We start from the raw sequence: 6,000 nt of genomic DNA on the forward strand, positions 1-6,000 counted from the left end.
TTAGCTTTGCTATTAATGTGGGGAATACTAGAATAAAATTAACCTCATACCTACCATTTAAACTGAACATATCAGGTTTTGACTTATTCACAACTATACTTTTCTATTCATCAATCATATATTTTATGTACCTCTTCTATTTTTATCTCTATTTAAGATGAATTGAGTGTGGATAAATTATTATTACAACATATATATACCTGTTTATCAATTATTTATTTACAAATGAGAGGTAATTTTTTTAACATGGGTATAAATTAAAGAGCCAGCTACTCCCAGACAAATAATTGTGCCCATACTTTGAAAATTGTAGTCGTTAACAATCTTTGATTTTCTTTATGCCCGAGCCACGCAATTATTAAGATGGTTAGAATATAAAAGTCACCTTGTCATGATATCATCAAAGTATATTAAACTGAAGTACAGCACACTGTATCCAACAAAAAATGGTCCACAAAAAATACATCAAATTTAATATGCAAGCATTGATCCTTAAACGTGACATATTTAGTTATTATAGTAATATATATATAAATATATAAATTTGTTTGTTTGTTTGTGCGATACTGCTTGGTCCTTTCTTACTCTGTGTCTCATGTCTTCAAATCTCTTACACAATTTGACTTTGCATTCTAAACGTGATATATTTTGCATTTGACTGCAAAATATGATATCCAAAGCAGAGGTATGTATGCATATAAATTGGATTAGAGAACAGGAACAAAAACATAAGACATTTGATCTATCCCTTCTTAGTTTCTTACACAGAGAAAAATCAAAATCAGATAAAATCTTCATAATTCCCAGCTTGATCTGTCTTGTGTCTGCAAAATGATACTCTCATTCTCATTTGTTCAGTACTTGGTACTAGCTCTTCCTCCCCTGTTGCTATTCTTCATTGTCCTGTTGAAGAAGAAATCCAACAACAAGAAACTTCCACTTCCACCAGGTCCAAGAGGCCTTCCTATCATTGGTAACCTTCATCAACTTGACAGTTTGAATTTCCATTTTCAACTCTGGAACTTCTCAAAGATCTAAGGTCCAATTTTTTCCCTTCGATTCGGCATCAAGAAAGCCATCATTATTTCCACACCTAAAATGGCCCAAAAGATCCTCAATGACCATGATCTTTCTGTTTGCACCAGAGCTCCCACACTTAGCCAGAAAAGAATTTCTTAAAATGCCATGGACATGAATTTCTCCCCATACAATGATTACTGGAGAGAAATCAGAAAAATTGCTGCCATCCATTTCTTCAGCGCCAAAAAGGTCTCTAGCTTTGCCCATGTAAGAAAATCTGAGGTCAAGAAAATGATTCAAAAGATATCTACCCATGTTTCTTCTTCCAAAGTCACAAACTTGAGTGAGATCATAATGTCTGTCGCAAGCTGTACAATTTCCAGGATTGCTTTTGGTAGAATCTATGATGAGGATGGAGCTGAAACAAGCATCTTCCATAACCTTCTTGTTCAGGGACAGGCCATGTTTCTAACCTTCTTCTTTTCAGATTATATTCCTTTCATGGGCTGGATCGACAAACTAACAGGCTCACTCGCTCGTCTTGATAAAACTATCAACTCATTCGATGCCTTTTTCCAACAAGTCCTTGACGAGCACCTCGATCCTAATAGGAACAAAGATCAAACCCAAGAGGATGATATAGTTGAAACACTACTCCAGCTTAGGAACCAGGGTTCCCTCTCAATTGATCTCACCGATGATCACATTAAAGCTTTCATGATGGTAGGTATCATTTAATTAATTTCCATTATTAATTCATTTCTTACATTTATTTTGCCTAGTGAACCTACTCAATACTTATTTTTCATCATCACAGGACCTCCTTATAGGATCAACTGACACGAGTGTAGCCGCATCAGTTTGGCTTATGACTGGATTAATGAAGAACCCAACAGCAATGAAGAAAGCCCAAGAAGAAGTAAGAAATCTTTGTGGCAACAAAGACTTCATCGATGAAGTGGATATTCAAAAACTCGACTATTTGAAGGCAGTTATAAAAGAGACACTCAGGTTTTATCCGCCGGCACCGCTTATACCAAGAGAAACAATTAAAAGTATCATTGTAGATGGGTATGAAGTACCGGCCAAGACAATAGTGTATGTAAACGTTTGGGCCATCCATAGGGACCCTGAGGCATGGGAAAACCCACATGAGTTCTGTCCCGACAGATTCTTAAACAAGGACATAGAGTTTAAGGGACGAGATTTTGAGTTGATTCCATTCGGAGCCGGACATAGAGTTTGCCCTGGCATGCCACAAGGAATCGCCACATTGGAGCTCATAGTTGCAAATCTACTAAATTCATTTGATTGGGAAACGCCTCCTGGGATGACAAGGGAAGATATTGATGATGAAGGGCTACAGGGACTTGCCCGACACAAGAAGAATCACCTCTGTCTTGTTGCCAAGAATCGTATGTGAAAGTTAGTGTGACTTACAAGGATGCAATTTTTATTTTTACCTATTATGTTTCACTTGTTTACAAGAACCGCATGTGAAAGCCACTAGTACTTATAATAATGTAGTTCTAATTTAGTCTCTTTGCATTATATAAAATTTCTAAATATGTTTCTCTCTACCACATTTTATCCAAACCCTATTTTTCTCTTTTCTTCCTCCGCCCCTCTCCCTGGTATGTCGCCATCCGCCTTGTCCATCGCCATTTTCTCTATTTTTCGTTCCTCCTCATTAACCTCCGCTGCCACCTTTCGCCCATCACCCTCCTCCACCGCCCTCACCATAACCACACTCTTACTAGCACCATCCCTCTCTTTCACTAAGTTTGTTGCCACTTTTCCCTTGGTCGGTCCTCCAACATCATTGACGAACGCATTGTCGCGGGTGCGTGTCAAAGTATTCTGCTTTGAATGCAGTACAAGTTGTTGTACACCAGGATCGATCTCACGAGGACTTGATGAAGTATTAATTGATATTAGAGTAAAACTAAAGCAAATAAAAAGGGGGTTTGGTTGATTATCAAGTAGAAAAATAAAAGATTGAATTATCAGATAAAAGAAAACGTTGGCCCTCTGATTATAACATTCAAGTGCAACAAACCTTCATTGATCATAAAAGATTAATTCAACCTTTCAACAAGCCTCTGAGTTGAGTCCAACCTTACAATCGTGAGATGGAACCCTGATTCTCCACTGAACAATCGTTTAGAATATGATTCGTTCAAGTTAAGAAGCTTGGCGATCGCCGCTTCAAAGTACAAGAACTATCTCTGCCCACGGAATCCTCAAACCTAACAACCGATCAGCGTTAGAGATCTACGTTCTTAGAGAACGAATTCACGATCGCTTCATCATCTCATCATCAGTTAAAGAATCCTCTAACTGACTCAACTTGCTTGGATAATAACAATTAAAACACAATATTACTTGAATCCAAAATAATATTGAAAGCTAGAATTAAAGAACATAAACCAGCTTGAATAAAAAGATGAAATATATTAAGAACGGAACCTCAAGTTTGCAAACACAAGAATATTAAAAATCCTAAGACGAACTAAGGAGTTTAGCAACTCATATTTGAAAAGAGGGAGAGAAGAGGTTCAGGTAACAAGAGCCTCAACTAGCCTATTTATACTAATAGATAAACTCGTCCATCAAGTAACAATATTTTTTATCTAAATCTTTCCTAAATCTTCTCTAAATCTTCACAAAATCGGGCCCAAGAGAGGAGTGAGCTGCTGAAGACTCAGGTGTCCGCGGGTCCCACAAGAAGGCAGAATATTCAATTAAGGTAAACATGATAGTTTGTAGCCCTTTAAGTCAGCTTCACGGGCCTTCAATTGGATCTTAATTCGGAGTTCTGTAGCCCAAAATATGATCATTTTAGTGCAGACTGTTCCAGACTCGCAGGATTAGCGACAACAACTTTGCAAGGAAATTAGGACCAATTTAGAGGCTGATTCGTGAATTGAGATGAACATGAAAATTGTAGGGCTTCCAGTTAGATTTCCAACGACATATTACACTCCCCATTCGGATCACTCTAACTCCGGATTCAACCTGTTCTAGCAAAACAATCACAGAAACTAAAAGTGTAGAATTAAGCATATTTCTATGAATAATCCAAATAAGCACTAATGGTCAAAACATGACTAAGACATAAGAATTAAGCACAAAGATATAATGAAGCTTAGAAAGACACACATAAAGTGCATCAATTATATGCTTATCAATCATATCCGCCCCCTCCGCTAACTCTAGATTTGCCCTCCCTCCACCACCAGATCAGTCTCCCATCCACCACCATATGCTCCCCATCCACCGGAATATCTGCCCTTCCCCCAACTCCACCAGATCGTTCATCCTTTCTCCTCCACCTCTTGTTTGACCGCCCGTTCACTTGTTCTGCAAATGTTTGTAGAAACCATTTTTCTTCCAAACCTCAGTTTCATGCGCCAACATGGATCATGGTTTGGAGATAGAAACTTCTCAATAGCAAGATGCGTCCCACTGGGCATTTTAATTTGTTTATTCAAATGAATTTTGGTCTTGGGGTTGTCGTTTGAGTTGACTGAGAAACCAACGCAATGATCCCTTAAACAAGTGATTACTCGAGGAAAGAACTCTATTCCTCAATGAAGGACACTATGACACTCCAAAAAAGTACTTAGAGATTGCTATTGAGAGGTTGAAGACGAGGTAATTGCATGCAACTAAGGTTATGGAGAAAAAAACTAATAAATAGCTGAAAATGGCGAAATAAATGAATAAAGACTTAAAGTAAATGCTGAAAAAGAAATAAATAAAGGCTTCAATAAGTAAATAACTAAAGAAAATAAACATAAAAATACGGGAAATTTATATGTTTGGTTGATGATTTGATTGTGTGTTTTGTACAAATAACTCTCTCCCAAATTTTACAGTGTTTGGTTGACTATAACAATTACCTAGGCATGTAACCGCAACCCACATCCTAAATTCCAGCAAACCACTACAAAAATTGTGGGGTGCGGTTCCTTATCCCCCTAGTCAGCTTGGAAGACTGATCTTCCATGTATCGACTGGCTCCTAAGACATAACCATTCCGATTATAAAGGAAATGATCCATATCTAATATTTCACATGACAAAACATTGATTCTGAGAATAATCTTGAAAATATCTCGATCACCAAACCTAAGTTGCTTTAATTATCCATAAATGTCATTTAGATGCATAATTTCTTCCTTTTCGGCTAACCTACTCATATCCAACCATCTATTTATAATATAGGAATTGAGAAGCGCGCAATCTAATGTCGCCACCTCAACGTTTATACTTCTAATAAAAGTGTCCACATCAGCCATTTTAATGATGTGTCACGTTGTAGTTTCTAAAGTATCGAAAATAGAGCTAGAGACCGATCGATCCCACACACATAATAGAACTAGACATCACACAGGATTCAGCAATAGACACACGCATTGGCAGACCCTTCTACATTAGCTTGCAACTACAACGATGGCGACACAGCCCCTTCTTCGTTCGGTTCCCCTCCCGTCACGCAGGATTCAAGAACCAACCATGGCTACCCCCTTTTCCTTTGCCCACGACGAGTTCACCGGACTTGCGCCTTCAATTTCGGTTACACAAAATTACTCTGTGATTGTGATTCCTCTTCCTCTATCATCGACTATTGCTTCCTCACATCCTCCTTCCGCAAACCCTCTTGGATCTCAACACACCAGAAACCACGCAGCCGTGACATCTGACCAGCAATTCAATAGAATTTGAATCAAAACCAAGCCACTTACTTGGCTGAAATCCACACCAGGATTGAACCTCTGCAGCAACTCAGCCTCAAGCTTCATCTCTTCCACAATGGACTGCAAAGTATCCTCAATTCTAAGCAGGTATGTGATGAACAACCCATAATCCTTAGAAACCTCACTGTTCCCACAATAGCAGTTAAAAGTACCATTCAACACTGCAAAAACTCTTTCATTCCAAAACTTCATTTGGTATTTTTTTTTGGATTTGTTCT

General features: G+C 38.1%; 1 pseudogene; it reads left to right on the forward strand.

Moving 5' to 3' along the window:
* The first annotated feature begins 719 nt into the window (after nt 1-719).
* On the forward strand, nt 720-2,603 carry LOC130721997 (6,7,8-trihydroxycoumarin synthase-like; annotated as a pseudogene).
* Nucleotides 2,604-6,000: the final 3,397 nt, after the last annotated feature.

This window comes from Lotus japonicus, chromosome 6 (genome assembly GCF_012489685.1).
Source record: "Lotus japonicus ecotype B-129 chromosome 6, LjGifu_v1.2".
Taxonomy (NCBI): domain Eukaryota; kingdom Viridiplantae; phylum Streptophyta; class Magnoliopsida; order Fabales; family Fabaceae; genus Lotus; species Lotus japonicus.